The sequence below is a fragment of the Acanthopagrus latus genome, chromosome 14 (assembly GCF_904848185.1).
Source record: "Acanthopagrus latus isolate v.2019 chromosome 14, fAcaLat1.1, whole genome shotgun sequence".
NCBI classification, from domain to species: Eukaryota; Metazoa; Chordata; class Actinopteri; order Spariformes; family Sparidae; genus Acanthopagrus; species Acanthopagrus latus.
In genome coordinates this window covers 8,855,902-8,874,648 of record NC_051052.1, presented here as the reverse complement: position 1 = coordinate 8,874,648, position 18,747 = coordinate 8,855,902, and positions in this window count along the sequence as shown.

Below are 18,747 nucleotides of genomic sequence, written 5' to 3'. Positions count from 1 at the left end.
GTGTGTGTGTGTCTGTCTAAATTAACATCCCTTCATTTATCTGTGTTTTGATCCCGTGTGATATGAGTGTGAGCTTGAATATGGGTGCCTTACTTTGAATCCATTAGCGCAATTGTCTCTCCATCTCTTCCCCTGGAGCTTTCCCTCCCAGCATGTTTGTGTGTGTCTGTATGAATGTGTGTGTGTGTGTGTGTGGGTGTGTGTGTTGTCAGGGTGGTCCGCCGGCTGGCTGAGGGCACCGAGTTTGTGTCAGCCTGGTGTGAACCGGTTAGCCGCCCCCCTGCAGACACACCAAGACTGATTGGTCGCCAGGGAGCGATGGGAGCGGGCTCAGTTCTCACCATTTAATGCGGAGATACAAGCACCAGGGACTCTCTCTCCCTCTCTCTTTGTCCTCCTCACCCGTTTATTTGCTTCTTTCACTTCCTTCCTGTCTCATTTTTTATTGTCCTCTGCTCGCATTCTCACCCTCCTCTTCTTCTTTGTACAACTTTCTTTTCTTCTCTCTAATTTATCTTAAGTATACTAACATCCACATGATCAGAAGATGGAGATGAACACAACTTTCATTATTTTAACTAGAAACGGTAGTATCGACTGAGTGAAGAGCAACAACAATGGTGGCTTCAACTGAAGTGAGTGGCTCCGTGTTGCAGTCACTTTGTCCTAATGAGAACTGAGGGGTGAGATTGAACGTTTAGCACTGGTTTGTTGACGTTCGCACCCCTCAACTGCAGCATTAGGAGTAGTAAATGGGGGCTGGAAACACAGTGGTCCACATGATCTGCCTCCTGCAAGTGCTTCAAGGAGAATGAAGCTTGAGATCCACAAAGGAACAACAGTAGCAACAGTGACAGAATCAGAAAAAATGTTTGAATGGATGATTCCTGTTCAAAAATTAGTTGTTCTTTGTACCGTTAAAGACAAGGTTACGGTCTTTTGACACGTGGGGTTCCTCAAGGCTGTATTCTCTGCCCATTGTTAGTTTCCCTTTTGGGGTGAATTATCTGCCAGGCTGTCTTTTATCACTCCTTTGCTGATTGCACGCTGGTTTATAGTTGTACAGGCTGGAAATATGTCAAATGTATGTGCTGTATTTACTGTAGAAGTCTGTTAAATTTAAAGCATAGATCATATTCACACGGCGGCCACTTTCCTACTCACTCTCAAGGGTAGGGGGAGCTCAAACGTCGTCCTGTGGAAATCCAGAGAGACACTAACCCATAATTCAAGGTACATGTCAGCATATTCGCTTTGGTTGAAAGGGGTATTTTAAATCAGCGTCTTCAAAAGTGGATCTTTACGCGAGCAAGTGGCCTAGTTACAGTCAGTCGTTTTATATTATTTCTTCTGTGTTGTCAAGTGCGTTTTTTTCTATAGTTTCCCAGTTACTGTACAGATTTCAGTGAATTGCGGTTCCTTTGGAGTGTTTATAACCTGGGTCAGGGTTAACAATAGGTTTGCCTTACATATACTTTATAATCAGACAAGAGAGAATGACAGAATTAAATACAAATATAAAGCAAATTACATCAGCAGTTTCAGTAGGAATATGAAGACTGAATCTCCGCCTGGACCCTATTATCATGTACTCTGTTGTCTCGATTTTGAGGTTTCATTGAAAAGTTCCCAGACGGTATAATGGAATATATGAAATGGAGACAGGGCAAACACATATGTGCATGCATGTGGGTCCAAATGGAAATTCTCCATGTGCCCACGCATGTCCACAGTCACCTCCGCCCTGCAGTAAAGGCCTGATTTCGCTCCTCCGCTCTCCGTCCATTGATCGGTGTCTGGGGTTCACTATAAATCTGCTGCGGCCGACAAGAAAGAAGATTGCGGGTGACCAGTCCAGCGCGAATGCAACCCAGTAGGCCCAAATCAATCGGTCCAATATCACGCCGACACGCGCAAGAAAAGAAATGTTTTTACAGCAGAAAATTGGGTGTCTGCGTGTGTCAACATATGATGAAAACATGAGATTTGTGGGGAAAGCCTGTGAGTGCAGCTGTTGTGTAACTCTTTGTGCATATGTGTACTGTTTGTATGTGGGTGTTTTTCTGTACATGCATCATGTAACATGTGTACACTGTGTTGCACGTGGATGTGTTTGTGTGTATGTGTATGTGTGTGTGTGTGTGTGTGTGTGTGGCCAAGGGCTGTTTCTGATGTGGCAGTCCCGCCCTTATTGCTCACACTAGTTATTAGGACACACTGCTGAGGTGTGTTTGTTGGTTTATTGGTTCATACTCACTACACCCACACACACACACACACACACACACACACACACACACACACACACACACAGATAAAGAAAAAGACGGATAAAGAGGCATATAGTACATATTGTCCTTCAGTATGCTCTGCAGTTCTGGTTCCACTTATGGGTGTATGCTAACCCACACACACACACACACACACACACACACGGCCATATGCACACACAAACATATAGCACATTGACACCTCCTTGCAATTAGCTTCTTCTATGGTGTTAGCATAAGCCACTGTAAACTAGTGTAATCCCTGTTCTTAACTGTTTAAACACCTCCCACACAGATCCTCCCATACAGACCGTTAGCTTTGCATTTGTATTCTGGCATTAACCTCAGAAGTGGAACAGTCTATACACACTATAGATGAGCTCTGTCAAGGGAAACACGATTCATATTATAATATAGAACGCTGTGCTATGCAAATACTGTAGATTGTTTAAGGGGAAATGGGAATGAAATCCAATTTCCTTTTTGCTTCAACGGTGAACAAACATAATATTTTAAAGGGGCACAGTGTGGTTTCGGAGAGGAAATTCAAACTGAAATCATTTTAATATTTTTATATTAATTAGGCAATAATACAACCTCAGAATTTTATTTTTTTCCATAGCTGAATAAAGAGGAGGGTTTGTTCACCTTACTAAGTCATAAAAATGAAGCTCTTTCTCTGTGGATTAAAATTTCCTCCCTAAAACTACAGAGTGCACCTTTAAGTCCCTATTTATGTTTCTATTTAAATGCTCTAAAGTCCCTTTATGTCTACTTTACGCCTTTTATTTGTTTTTTTCTGCCTTTTTAAGACTCTTGAATGCTTTTCCTTGCATTTCAATTAAATTCAAACAGTCTTTATGCAACATTACTTGTGCGTCTTCACAATTCACACACACACACACACACACTGTACACCTACAGGGATGTGTTATGAGAGGTTTCCATATGGGATGTCTCCGATGTGCATGGCTGGGGGACGAAACCCGTGTAGTCAGCGAGGAAGGAGAGAGGTGGTGCATTAAGGCGAGGCTAATTTGTTTGTGATTGGCATTGATTAAAGTCGGTCCCAGGAGAGCTGTGAACACACATGGGGACTCACTCGTGATATAACCACGGAGTGTGTTACAAAAGCTGTCTCACTACCTCTGTCTGCTGTTCTCCCTCAAGAAATGTGTTGTAACCCTGATGATAACTGTTGATCCTTTGTGGCTTTTAAACTCAAACTTGGTGTCTCGGAAATATTCCAGAGTTACATCACAGCATCTGTTTTTTTCGTCCGGGTAGGTGCAGAAATGTGCGACAATAAATGGGATAAATGGACCCAGAAAAATCCGAGCGCACTGTGTAGTCTGAATTAAGACGGAGGAGCAAACCAAGAAAATGCTTTATGCGTGCATGAAATTGCATGAAATTATGCATTCCTCCTCCGTGTGCTCTGCTTGATGCAGTCACTTTAACCGTTAACAGCCTTTTCCTGCCCATGATGTTTCAAGTGCACTGAACACAGAACAGTAAAGTGGCCACATCAATTACGAACACATGTCTTGAAGAGCCCGGGTTTGATACTTAACTGCCTGTGTGAGCTGACAGAAAGTCGGAGCTAAACAAAGTGCCTTTTGTCTGTTTAATGCTAATATAATCTCAATAGTGTAACCCTAAACCTAAAAGTCTCCACCGACAGCTTTTGTAACAATATTTTTTTTAAGGCCAGCAGGTCTTAGTGGCAGCATGAACAGATCATGTATTCAGCGGTGGGCAGAAACACTATCTTCAAATGGAGAATTAACAATGGAACAATTGAATCAATGGGTGTGACCGCGCTGTGTTTTGTCTGTGACGGCAAGCGTTTGTGATGATGTTAAAGAAGATCTTTGATATATCAGATGTCGACTTTGTTGACCCTGCTTCCATGGGGATTTGAACTGATTAAGGCCTGTGTGCTGTATAGTTAGTCGTCTGTTTTTATATCAAGTGACAATGAGCATTTAAAAGCAAAGCAAAGCAACATTACGTATCTTTTTTTTTTTTACCAGAAAATAATATAGTGCAGGTGATAAAAGTTGAAGAAACTGATGGTTTTATGTGAAAAATGCCTCTTTAATTGTAAATACAATTGTTTTTGAAGACTCATTTTGGTTAACCTGACTGAACTTGACTAGCTATGACTAAGCCATGCCCATTTTTAGGCAATTCAATGATGTCTGACGTTTCCATTTTAAATCTCTCTTGGAGTAATTCGCTGCCCACATATTCTCTTTAATTAGACATTGATGTCACTATATGCTTGATGACGATGCTCCAACTTCCATTTCACTGTAAATGTATTGTCACAGCACCTGTTTTATCCTAACAAATCATTCTCAAAAAGAGATTTTCCCTCATAGTTCACATTGTCATATTCTCACACTCTCCAGCTCTTGAGTATATACTGTATACCTAAAACATCATAATCACATATATTTATATTTTATGTGAAACGTTCAATGGTGAAAAAAAATCTCCCATCTGCATCTGTTCATCTCAAATTCACCAGCTTTCACTTAAAGAGGGCAGGCGCGGGGGGCGAGGCTAATTCCAGTCTGTACCTTGATTAATGAATGCATCTGTTGAATCGCTGATGTCTCAAGCAGTGAAACACAACACCATCATACTCTATAAACACATTCAAGACAATAGGACGTATGCTATTTTCTCTGCCTGTGCACGCTTGCTGCTCATCTCCCAGCTTTGACAGGAATAAAACATTTTATGACCATAAGAGCCTCAATCTGACAATATTTTTGCATAAATCCACAATTCATCTTACTTTTTGATGTTCCTTGGTCATATAGATAAGGAAAGGCACTTGGACTCTGTTATCAACCATGCCCATTGATTGATTGGTTGGTTGGTTGGCTGGTTGACTTAAGTAAAGTCAACTGTTGGGTCTTGGCGGAGGTATGGTCCTACTATGTACCAGATCTATTTTTATCTACTGATTATTTTCACAATAATCCAATAATTGTCTAGTCTGCCCCCCACTTAAAAGTGAAAACAATCCTACCAGCCAATTGTTTGTTTGACTAATGGTTGCAGCTGTACTCCCAAATCGTACAGGCAATGCATGGAAAGTCTCCCAGAACCTACTGGTTTGCATTGAGTGTGTGCTCTCTACACTCATCTGACTATATTTACATTAAACTAGTCACATGCGCATTTTAGGAGTGAACTGCAGTCCTTCACCCCATCTTCTGTCTCTGTACATCTGATTGCAGTCTATTGACACATTGTTTTGCTCTCATCTAAGACTTGCGTGTGTTTGTGTTTACACTGTGCATTGCTCTGTCTGTACAACATGTTGAGGCAAGATGAGCAAATGCTGATGCAAACCCATGGTACGAAGCAACACTGATGCAACTTCCAGTGTGGACTCGGCTCTCATGATGCCTTCGCAATGCTTTATTCACCCTGCAGCCATCCATCCATACCTCCAAAGATCCTTGACGGAGCGAGTCAAGCAGAGGTCCTTTAATGTTATGGTCGCTATCGCTCTTGTTAATCTGTCCGAGGTGACAGCCACAATAATGCCTTTTCCCCCGAGCGCCCCGTGTGTGTTTAAAGTATTGCGGTTAGAGAAGTGCAAAGGGGGTCCAAATAATGTACACAAGGCCCCAGAGACGAGCTGGGGCCCCACCGGTGTGTCCCACATGCACGGACAGACATCCATCCTGACAATGCATTCATCGCCGACATCACATTAGCCCCGTTTCCCTCTGGACCTCAGCCAGTAATGGGCCCCTCAACCCCTCAACCCCCCCCTTTACTCTCCTTCTTCCTCTCCCCCTTTTCCCTGATCTGTCTTTGCCACTTCGGGTTGCAAGGGGCCTTTTTGTCTCCTCTCTAGTTCATAAGCTGGGGGACTTTGGGGGATCATGTACCAAGAACGTGTCGAGAAACGGCATCTCATTACACTCGGCGAGCTTTGTACATGAGCTGATTGGTCCCTGCCGGGTCCGTCAACATGTTAGCTCAACAAAGCAGCACGCATTTTCGGATGCTGCGGCAAAAAATAATGGGTGGAAGGGTCAAGGGAAGGTGGGTTAAAGAGCGAGAAAAAGAGCAACAAAGAAGGAAGAGTGGAGGTTAAAGATGATAAGATGAAACAGTAATGACTCCCATGGGAAGATTGAGTTATCCCAGCTACTAATCTAGCAGGATTCAGCAGGGAGACATAGATTACAATGAAAAAATGTGAAAAAAAGAAGCAGTAAGAAAGGGGTGAAAAATGTTGTAGACAGAGGGAAACATGGGAACGAAGATTGATTATTTCGTGTCGAGTGTGCGAGGATGCGTGTCTGCACGTGTGAGAAAAAAGTCGCAAATTAGGGGAAAAAAGATGTAAGAGAAAAAGAAAAGGGTGAATGTGAATTATCATTTCCTCTGTGAGCGCACGAACCCCTTTCTCTTCTTCCTCTCATCTCCATTGTGACAGTCAGCAAAGTACAAATAAAAGGAACAACAAACTACGGGGGGAAACAAAAAAAAAAATCACACAATTAATTAAACAAATTTGATGCTGCTAACAGGAGCCTCTAGCGAGGAGTATAACTGACCTTGCGCTAATTGTCGCTACCGGTTCATTAAATGGTTTTACACGGCGTCATGTGACAGCGCAGAGCTTCTTTGGAGATGCTAATAAACAGAATTCATTACAGAAACAATGGGAAAGTGGTAATTAGCGGGATTCGCTACTCTAACAGAGTGCCGTAGTATGTTAATTTATTCAGCAGATGAATTGCAAACAGCGAGGGGCCAAAAAATGAGAGCAAGATGCCTGTGTGGATCTCTACACTGGAGACATGCTGACAAGATGTTGCTTTCTGTGAGCCTAATAAGACAATTTAAGAAGCACTGGAATACAATACAAAAGAAATGTTCTTTATTACCTTTACTTTTGTATACTTTAAGATGTAAATAGTTATTTATAATTGTGTGTGTGTATATATATATATATATCTGTTTTGCGATTTTCGAACATTTCTTCTGTATCAGTTGTGTGTGTTGATCAAGTTTTAACCAGGTATATCAAAGATATATACATTTCTATTGAATATAATTTATTCAGAATAAAAGTTTACTTACACCTTTTTCCACTCAAATGTGAAATATGCAGGAATTTAAGTTAAAAAACTAACTAAATTAACAACTCAGTGTGAAAAAATGACAGTTTTGACATTATGACACACATGTACTGTGTTGCAGAGATATCTGCTGAAGTCAGCATGCTAACCAGCTAACCCCGACGTGTCCTGATCCAAAGCTAACACTCCTCTGGCCCCCAGACTGAACTGCTAGCTGCACTGCAAACTGAGCTAACTAGCAACAGAAGCTACAGTTAGCAGCAGTTAGCAACACTCTGGTGATATACTGCCACCAATTTGTTTCTGAAGATGAATGTGACAGGTGGCCAATTATTACTTAAATGGGAGATATACTGGATTTTAAGTTGAAAATGTTTAAAATTAATTCATATTATTATATTATCAATAGAAAAAAAAAACAGTTCTGACAATTTAAAATGTTTATGTATTCTGTAGATATATCTACGGAAGTTAGCATGCGAACCAGCTAGCCCCGGCCTGTCCCAATGCAAAGTGGCATGTTGTATTGGTGTTGCCTTGGCTAACACTAGCCAAGGCAGCTAGACTTAGCAACTGTGTTTATTTTGGTGTTTATGTGCTGCCACCTATTTGTTGTTGTATGAATTTATCATGTGGCCAATTATTACATATTGCACCTTTAAATGTTGTAAATCAGGCATTTATTTTGACATTATTGGCCTCATAAGTGGAGTGTAAAAGAGTGTCAGATGCTTTTTCTTCCCCCCCAGAATCTCTCTCTCGTTCCATTTCCTTATAATATTATTACATTTCTTCTTCTCTAGAGGTTACATCTCCTTGATATCCATTTCCCTCGGAGTTGCAGTTTACCAGCATTGTCTCGCCTCCCTGCTGCTACTCATGCATACATTACCGCTCCACCTACAGGAATTTCTCTGATTTATGTCTGCTAAAGGCTGGGCCACTGTCAGTTTACACCAAACTAAAGCAGATCATTACTGCTGAGGTTTAAGATGTGACAGACCGCGAGACTCTAATATTCTGGAAACCAATAAACTCTGAGAACAGGAGTCCGTATTTACCTAATATGTGATTTCATGCGAGGCGTGCAGTCACATCACACGTTTCCTCTCTGTGTCGCCTCCGTTTTCTGCGCAGCATCGTGATGCAGTATTTACATTTCAATAAAAATCTGCATCGCAGGCTAAGTTTATAGCCCTTGTAGGCCAATATGAGCCCACTATATGATTCAATATTAGACCCATAAACGTGTACTGTACAATAACCTGCGATCAGTGTAATCACAGGTGCGGGGCTATGGCGTCTCCCATTCCAAATTGCACCACATCAGCTGATATTAGCATCCACATAACATTATGATCGGAGAGACGCGCCCCGGGTCCTATAAAACTATTAGCAAGGTATCATGCTGATGACGGCGGCACCCCTGGGGGCGGCAACATCTGCCTTTGTGTGTGTGTGTGTGTGTGTGTGTGTGTGTTTGTGTATCCGTGTGAGAGAGAGTGAGAAAAAAGAGAGTGTGACAATGGAAGAAATATGCACATTAGATGCACATACAAGCTGATGTTGGCCAACGCCGGTGCGGGTGACAACATCTGTGTTTGTGTGCGAGTGTGTGACAAACATGCATAAACACGCACACACGTACACATGTGGAGACGTATAGAGGAAGCCACATGGTTCCAAGCCCATTAAGCTGCTCATTAGAGAGCCAGTCACAGATGGTGCTGCTCTTTACACCGCACTGGAAATGGCCTCAGAAAGCTTCCCGTAGTCCCCTACAGCTATACAGTCCCTGCCCCACCCTCCCACACACACACACACACACACACACACTCTCCACTCCTGAGGCCTCCTGCGATATGTACAGTAGGTTTGCATACGTGTGTGGGTGTTGGTATTTTTAGGCACTCACATATGGTTTCGGATTCATACAGTTTTGGAGCTTTTGGGCAAAATGTTCACATTCGGCAGCAGACGCTGCAGCTAACCTCTACAGGCTTAGGGCGCGGACATTTTGAGTCCTCACAGCAGGAAAACGAACGTCCTCAGAATGACTTTGTTCCTATCAAAGTGATCCAGTATTGATTTGTTTACAATTCACGCTTTCGACAATGATTACAAGGAAACGTCTGAAATAGAAATATTTGGAATTTCTGACACGCCCCCAGTGAAAATAACTGCAGACAAGGCAAAATGGCTTCAAAGCTTCAGTTATTTGTGTTTACACTAATGCAAACAATTGCGCCAATTCATAAAGAGCTGCATATTGTTTTCTATAAGTGGTTTTACTTGTTAATCAACTCAAATGTATTTTAAAAAATCCAACTGAGTGTTTGTTTTAGTAATGTAACTACATGGCAAGTATTGTATTACAATACTAAGAAGAATCTGCTATATCCAGACCTTCAGAGCGTTGCAGGGATGACGTCTTGTTGTAGGCTGATTGGGCAGTCAGCATCACCCTGGCTCCCTTGACAAAAAAATATCCTATAGGATTTTTCAATTTGGTTTTTGGACTGATTTGACAATCCTCCAACCAACTGCCAACATAAGAAAACACAACCGTCACGGGGCCATTGTTTTCCCAGCTCTTGCGTCCTCTATCACAATCTGAAGATAATCTCCTAATTTGGTGGCCAAGGCTTCAGGGTGATGGACACGTGATGCTGACAGCGTCTGTGACTGACGGGTGGGAAGAAAAGAGCTGTCGCGGGTCCCTCCAGAGCCGGGCTCAGAGGGGGAAACGGGGCCAAACATCTTAACCTAGATAATTCCCCAGCCAAACAGCTGGCGCCCTGCACCTACTCGGCTTGATTGGACATATGCTCTCACTTTCTGTCACTCTCCGCTCCATAAAGTTGATGCATCGTCTTAGGGAGAGCGCGGCTTTCTCGAGACGCAATGCGTCTCCGTGCATCTGTGTTGTTTGCGTTTTTTAAAAACAGCGTGAGCACCTTCGCTCTGGCGCTGGCGCGAAGGCGACAGATGTTTCGCGCCTGTGCTATAGATCTCTCGATCTGTCGGCCTGTCTGTCAGAAACGAGACATCTCTATTAAAGGCTGGAGACGAGACAGTGAGCGGCCCGCTCCGTCAGAAATGAAATTCCTCATCTGCTCCAGTTCTCCGCTTGAGAGCCCGGCGGTCTTCTCTCGCTCATTTCATTGCCCCGTATCTCCCCCCAGAACCCCTCCTCCTACAACCTGCTTCCTTCTCCGTCTCCTGCTGATTGCCTTACTCCTTCTATTTTATCTCCAGGTGTCTCTATCGTTGCCTTGTTTGCATTATTCCCTCCCTTTCTCATTTCCCCCTTTTCCTCAGATCTGCTTGATTTCCCCCTTTCCTCCTCCCTTTATCTCTTTCTCGCTGGTCCTTCTTGATCGATATATCTCTCACTCTCTCTTCCCCCGCCTGTCTCTCTCTCCCTCCCTCTCTGACAGCTTCTTTCTGTCTGTCTCCTCCCTGTATCTCTGCCTGCGTGGGGAGACAGGCCCTATAGGAGAGCCTTCTGTCTCCCTCTGCCCTCCTGTCCCCAGGGCAGGCAGCTGTGATGGGGCCTAATGCACTATTGATCCCTGTCACCTCTCAGAATATACCTGCTGATGCACACATGGGCACACACACACACACACACACACATAGACCCTATAGACCCCGCGTTACCACCACAATAGCGCGAGATTATTATTCTGTACAGTACGTGAGCACACAGTTACAGTACGTGACCTCGGCGGACAAGAGGCCGCCAAGCTCTGTGCACAAAGTGATAAACGTCAGGGGTGTGAGGACCAGAAATGTCCGCAGATAAAAAGCGACAGTGTGTAAGCTTCATCCAAACATTTAACAGCACTGATACGTCTTCATTTTCCCTGGGACCCTTTTTCAGTTCTGTTAAAATATGTTAAAGTTTTGTTTTAACCTTGTACAGACTTACAGCTGTATCATTCATAAGTAAGACATACAACACTGTGGACACCGAATAATGAATAATTTTTGAAATATAGATATTCACTTTATGCCGAGTTCAAAGAAAAGATCAATACCCCTTTTTATTTGTGGGTGTTAAAGGTTCCCTGTGGAATCTTTGGCCCCTGGTAGCGCTATAGTGGGGGGCCCCCATTTGATTGATCACGGACACGTGGATTCACATACATGGCTGATGCAATAAACACTCCTGCTTACGGTTCCACATTATTTCACTCATCAGCAGGTACCAGCATCACGCCCACAGAGACAGGGAAGAAGAAGAAGCATGGAGGTAAACGATGCTGGATTCAAAAATCAGTTTTGGGAATGTTTTATGAAATGTTAACAGAGCTTTTATTTGTTTACATGAAAACTCCACAAGGCGCCTTTAAGTGTGTCAGATTGTCTTTGTGTAAAGACTAGAAACACACTGTGTACTTAAGCTGAGCGGGAAAGCTCTGAAGCCAGTGACTGCTGTTCAAGACTGCGTTTCAACATTTGTAAGTGTCATAAGGCAGGATGTTTTTAAGGAGACCATGGGACAGTTTGCAGGATGTTTGACACAAGATCTGAGGACATCTCCTGCGGTGTTTGTTGCCAAAACACAATCTTTTCCTAAACCTAACCAAGTGTTGTTTTCTACCTAAACCTAACCAGAGCCTGAGCACAGCTTCTCATATCATCGTGCAATATAAAGGAATGCAGTTTTCACAGATGCACATGAACTGTACCTTTAAATGAGCTAAAATATCATGAACTCTCCTTATTCCTAGGTGGAAAATGTTTTGTTTAGATTTTCTTCAAAATTTCCTCTCTTGTGTTCCACGCTGGTTTGTGTAACATAGTTAAGCTACTGTTTAAATTGAGCGTAGTCTCAAGAGACCGCGATGCTTTTATGATATGAATAAGACATTACACACTGAGAACAGATGGATGTTTTCTTCAAAGAATTACTAGAATGCAGCCTTGGTAGCTGTACCGAGATGTTTATCTTTGTACCTTGTTGAAATGATGACAGCTTTGGAGAACTTTCTATGAAGTTTCACATCAGTTGCATGCTATGGATGTGAGATCTTAATCATAATTGCTTTCATTATATACATAAAATAGGAATAAAGCCCTGAGACGGCACTAAAAAAACACACCATAATGTAATTTAAGCTCATCATGGGATGCTCTAATGTGCCATACTATCATTAGATGTAATACTGCTCATTATCGCTTCATGCCTACGTTGAAGTGTAACCAATTTGCATTAATGCTTTGTTCCGAGCATCTTTCCATGTCTCCGAGCCATCCCGGGCCGGGAAACATTTCCCCTAAACCCACCAGAGAAACCCATTCCAGGACCAAAAAAAAAAAGACCCATTTATCCCATCCAGTATGTTACAGTAATCCAGCTGTCTCGCACAGCGGCGCAGAGACGTACGTATACCATTCGGAAAATAGAAAAAGAACCTAATGAAATACGATGTGCGAGATGTGTGAGATTTACCCGCCGTAGTCCTCGCTGAGTGGAAGGTGGGAGGAATAATCCATTGTCTTTCCATTGTACGTTAAACACAAGAGGGAACAGCGCGTAGGGAATCTTTGACAGAGGCTGAATACATAACGCAGATGGATGGGGAATACGTTCTCTCCTCAACGCGCTCCCTCGTCAGATGAATGTGAGGCGACGCCTGAGGACTTAAGAGATATGGAGGGCATGGATCCGAACTGATTGATGATCCAGCACAGAGGCAAAGATGCGATGTATGCAAAAACATGCACGCTGTCCCGCTGTGTTTCTCTCGCGCGTATGCACTGTGATGATTTAAACACGCAACTATTTTTTTTTTCTTATTGATCGATGCAAAGATTACTTCTCTTGCCTGACAAAATCATCTCGGCCCAAGGTCCACCTTCTGCCTCTTTTTCAGAGCTTTTAAACCAGGTGTCATGTGTTTTGTGAGAAGCTGGAACGTCAGTCATGTCATAACGAGTGGTCGCAAATGGAGGGATGAGATCTTATCGCCTTGTTTTTGGCTTTACAATTGCCAGTCGTTTTTTAAATGTCGAATATTTTCCACAGGCCGAGGTGACGTCTCCGCATTGTCTAACCAAGAGCGGAAACCACTACGAAACCGTGAGGGGCTACACATGACTGAACCGGTTATTGTTAATTGTTAATCTGTTAGTTTCCAGATCATTTTCTGTTGATTAATTTTCCCTTAATTGACAAGTCCATTATCAGACTAATCATTCCCGATTTCACGTCGTGCTTCATTTGTCGTCGGCCTCGTCGACGCCTTTAATTATCATGTGATCCAGATGGTAACCTAACGACCTTTTGGCGTCGCTTTTGCATCTGGTATCAAAAATTGTGCTTCAAGGTGCATTTTTTTAAAGCGCGTTTCCCTTTTCACCAGACATGTTTTACTCTCCGAATTGACGCATTTAAACAAAACCATAGTTTTACAGGTATTCAAAGGCACAAGCACTCAAAAATACAGATCAAAAATTCAACAAAAATAAAGGAAATGTCTTTGAATTGCACATATAGAGACATTTTGGTGATTAGAAACTCTCTAACAGCAGTGCCAGCCCAGTTGAATGGAAAATGTTGACAGCTAAAGGAGCATTCTGAAGAAAGAGAAAAAAAAAACTTCAATGACCATTCTGTTTATGCCTAAACAAACAAACAGTCATTTCCATAACTGAATAAATAAACTGCATAAACAAAGTGACCTTAAGGGACAACGCAGCCTCATACTGTTTCACTTTGTATATATGTGGCGGACCCTGCCACTGTTCTAGTTCAAACAGTGTTCTTGGGACCTTATTTTCCTCGGAGAACAGCTCGTTTATTCAGTTGTGTACACAACATTGTTCCCCTGTAACACAAACCACTGATACATTAACATTTGTATGTGTCATTGACTAACACACCATATTGGTATGTCAACAAAACATGCCGTATCAAGTTCACATCACATTTCTGAGGTGTTATTGACCGCAGTTCAAGGAGACCTTGAGACAGTTTCCCAGACATGCTTGTGGCAAACAAACAAACAAATACAGATAGTCAGAACATGTTGTATTTATGGCGACAAATTAAAAAATATTTGAAGCCAAATCGTGCTCTTTTCCAACATTTCACACACTAATTCTCATAACTTCTGTACTGTATTTTGTGTGTGCCAGGAAGTGGTCTTTTCCTAACCCTAACCAAATGTTTGTGCCTGAACTCAGCCAGATCAAAAACCACACCGCTGTCATCAGATAAAAGTGAAAAATGATTGTTAATGCACGGGGAGTGATTTACAAAACAGCCCGTTTATAGTAATACGTTTTGAGAGTAATACGTTTTCCTGATTTGTCGAGACCCCTGAGTGTTGAAGTTTCTGTCAGAGCTCCGGTGAACTTAAACTAAGACGAGTTAAACTCAGCAAGCTCCTCTGAAATGCATCTACAAATGTACATTTACATGCCGCCTGTCGGGTCATGTGATGATGATGGTGTAAATGGAGTATCGTTTGCGCTCTCCGTCCGTCTCAGTCGCTCCCCTCTCTCTGATGGATGACTCTTAGTCATCGTCTGCAGAGATCAGTATACAGTCTGGGCATCCGGCAGCCCCAGTGAATTAATGGCCGCTGGGAGTGCAGCAATAGAGCCTTGGGATCGATACATCAGGCCCGAGAGAAGATGCTGAGAGAGAAACGCTCTCCCAGTGTTTGTGCTCCGAAGCGTGCCTGCGCATCCCTCTGTGTTTTTGTGTCTGTAATCACATGTCCACAGAGTTGTGGCTCCGTGTGCACGGATATCACTGTCAGTGCGCATCAGCGCATTGCAGGTCAAGACTCTTGTTGACACAGACAAATCAAAAGCCTCGACTTCTCCTAATGCCCACTCGCCCTCGTCAGCGTCTTCCAGGCCGGAGACGGCAAATCATTACCTCCTTGTTTTTCTGCCTTCTCTCCCTCTATTCCTCCGGTTCTGTCCATCCGAAGTGCTGCCGTGGCAGTACGCGGGATTAATTAGTAAACAGAAAGTGCTAAGTGGAAAATCTTTGCAGCGACAGACACAGTTTGGTTACAATGATTGATGGAGAAGGGGCGAAACATGCGAGAAGGTGCTGCAGTCGGCGTTGCTCGTTAATGAACTTCGGGGACGGTGCCGGGACGGGATCTGCTGCTGAAACACATAGAAGAGAGACAGTCTGCTAGATTCACTTTTTTCAGGGTTTTCACGCATCATCAGCCAAAAAACGTAACGCTCAGTATGAAAAAAACTAAATGAGCCAGGACTTCACATGCCAGGAGGACCAACAAACATGTTACGGAACAAGTGTTTTTACGGTTTTATGAGCATTGATGGACCTGAGAGTATAAAAACGACCTCACATGCACCGATTACTAATAAAATCTGATGTTGCGTAATCAGCGCTTGATATATCAATCATTACAAAGCACTGACTCATACCAAATGACTCAAAGCACCCATAACAGAGTAGTTCCAGAGGAAAGGGTGATCTACGCTGACTGCATTATACAGCTCACTCTTTAGTACTCTCATGAAGAGGGTCAGGTAAGAGCCATCATCACCTATTGATTTCTCTCATAGTGCTAACAAAGGAAGTGATGCAGATAAAGAGCTGAAGAGTTAGAGAAGGAGGAGTGAAATATAGACACTGGAGAAGACCTTCAGCTCATTTAGAACACATTGTGTATTTTTTATTTATTTTTTTCACATTCAAGCCTTTCAGACATTCAGCCATTAAAGTACGCGTAGGCCTGATGGACCCAGTAACATATCAGTAACACTTCCAACGTCAGAGTTAAAGCCATCAGCACGAGTTTGGAGCCTTAATTTAATCGATTCTTGCATTCTGGTGAATGTTTATCAGCCAGTTTGTGTCTTTTCAGCATTCATTTATGGTGGAAAAGTCTTTATTTATGTAAAGGAAAAGACTTCTATTACACCTTCCTTTCCCACATGGCTCGTCCATGGTTATCCACCTCGCATCTTTGTCTTTTCTTGCCATTTTATGGCAGATCAACATAGTATTTGAGCTTGCATACTGTCCCATGTATTCTAAATATACGATGTGTTCCCGACATCCTCCCTGAAATCTAGGTCTACAAGCGCACTTGTAACTTCCGCAGTATAAAATCGGTCAACAGAGCGGATTTTAAAGGTGTCATCAATAACATTGAGCCACCTAATGTGGCACTCCATCTCCCTCCTTCCATTGCATTCTGTTACAGTCCTGCTGTTGTTCCAATCACCTGCCCCTCCCCAGAGGTCGCCAGCTTGTTGCATTAGCTAGCAACGTTAGCAAGCGAATATTAGCTAACATTAGGTAGCTAATGTTGCTAATGCTAGCCGGTATTGGTAACGCTTTGCCAATACCAGCTAGCTATATTGTTATTGCTAAGATTAGCTAGCTAATGTTGACGTTACAATTTGTAGCTAGCTAACATTTGGCAGTGTAGTGTACTGGATCGATACTGCAGAACTCAGCCATGCTCATTTTTTCCCACAAACTAGAGACTGTCAAGACTGATGATGGCCGGGGAAACACGGATACCACGTGATACCAATTTATGAATGAAATGACAAATTCACAATTTAACAATAAGGAAAACGAATATTTTGATTCTTCACCTTTCTAGTTCAAGTTCTGCGGACATGTTATTTTGAAAGAGGATTCGTCTACATAAAAAGGTTTGCAATATGACCTTTAAACAAAAAAACAGGCACTGTGGAACTTCTGTGTTGGCTGGAAGACGTTCATTACATTACATAAGGGGACTCTTTTTCCAAACTAACGTTACAACTAATGTTGTTGCTATCTGTTAGCAGACCAGAGTGAGGCACTGAGACAACTCCCGAGTCCTTCACAAAGAAATCCACAGTCCAGCAGCATTCAACGACTTAAACAAATTTTCCACAGCCTTAAGGGAGAGACGGGGGAAAGTCTAATTTGTCACGTAATTTCACAGTCTGTTCACATACAGCCAATGGAAAGGTGATTAATACATGTAATTGTTACAAAGAGCCCCTTTAAACTCTATCACTGATGCAGCCTGTAAGCCCATGAACTCAGGAGCTCTCCCTTCATGCTCCCTCTCATCCCCCTGGTGCCAAATATAGCTCGAACATTTTGTATTTTTCCAAAAATGTCCTGTCAAGTCAATCATCTCTCCCTCTGAAAAAGGCCACGCTCTTCTGATAAGTACGAAGACTATTAAAGACCGTAGACAAACTAAAGATGAATGTCAGGCTCCCACAGTCTCTTTATAGCGAGAGCCCTGCATGTCCTACACGTGGAGCCAAAATAAACTCACTGGGACGGTTTGAACTGTGCAGACACACCCACAGCTTTTGCATTGTTCTAATATAAACTCCTATACAGGCGCTTTAAACGTGACTCATATAGGATCGAGAGGGTGGGTATGTATTTTCCCATGATCCTTGATAGCACTCAAACACGCGCGCACACACACACACACACACACACACACACAGGCACACACAAGTGTTTGAGCATGAGGCGCAAGTTTGTTTACATTTCCACTTTCGGAGTGTTTGTGCTCCGCAGCTCTCTGTTGCTTCCCGGTGATCAAGGAGCGACGGAAATCGCTACTGAGCACGTGCAGTAGGTGTTTACTCTCCTTCTGTGTTTACTACCTGGCTCCTATTGGACGGACAAGCAGGATGCTAAGGCACACTCGTGCACACACACAGAAATCGTTCACACGCGCGCCCGGTGCGTCTCTCCAGCTGCTGCCCGGCAGTGCCTTCAGGTTCCAGCTATGCAGGGCTTGTTTGGTTGGGTTTGCACTGCAGAGGAAAATCGAGTTGAGTGCTGCGAGAGCCGGAATGTTTATGCTACACACGACCGAGGAGGTGTGTTTAATCACCCACACACACACGCACACACACGCGCAAACATGTCTATTATATGATCAGTTAGCACACATTGACTGAGCCTGGCTGGTATCAGGGGGGCATTTTCGGACAAAGTGCTCACTCATGAATAACCAAAGCCCTCTCATGACACATTTTTTTCCCCCTCGCATTAATAGAGTGGCAGTAGCAAATAACATCACATGTGTTTTATGGCGAGTTGAGTCACTCCAGGAGGACAGCCCAGAGTTTTATCGTCGGGCAAACAGCTGTAACACCATGTGATAAAACTGAATGTGGCAAGCGGTTATGAAGAGGGGAGTTTTAGTTTCATTTTATTGAGCTGACAAACAAGAACCTGAGATTGACAGCTCATGACGGAGCGTGGCGCGGCCTCACCATGAGGTCCACTCACAGGCCACTCAGGAGGATGATCATCTAATGCTATTTCGCATTGTGAACTCCAATACTATTATGTCCTGCTATTGATTGCACTG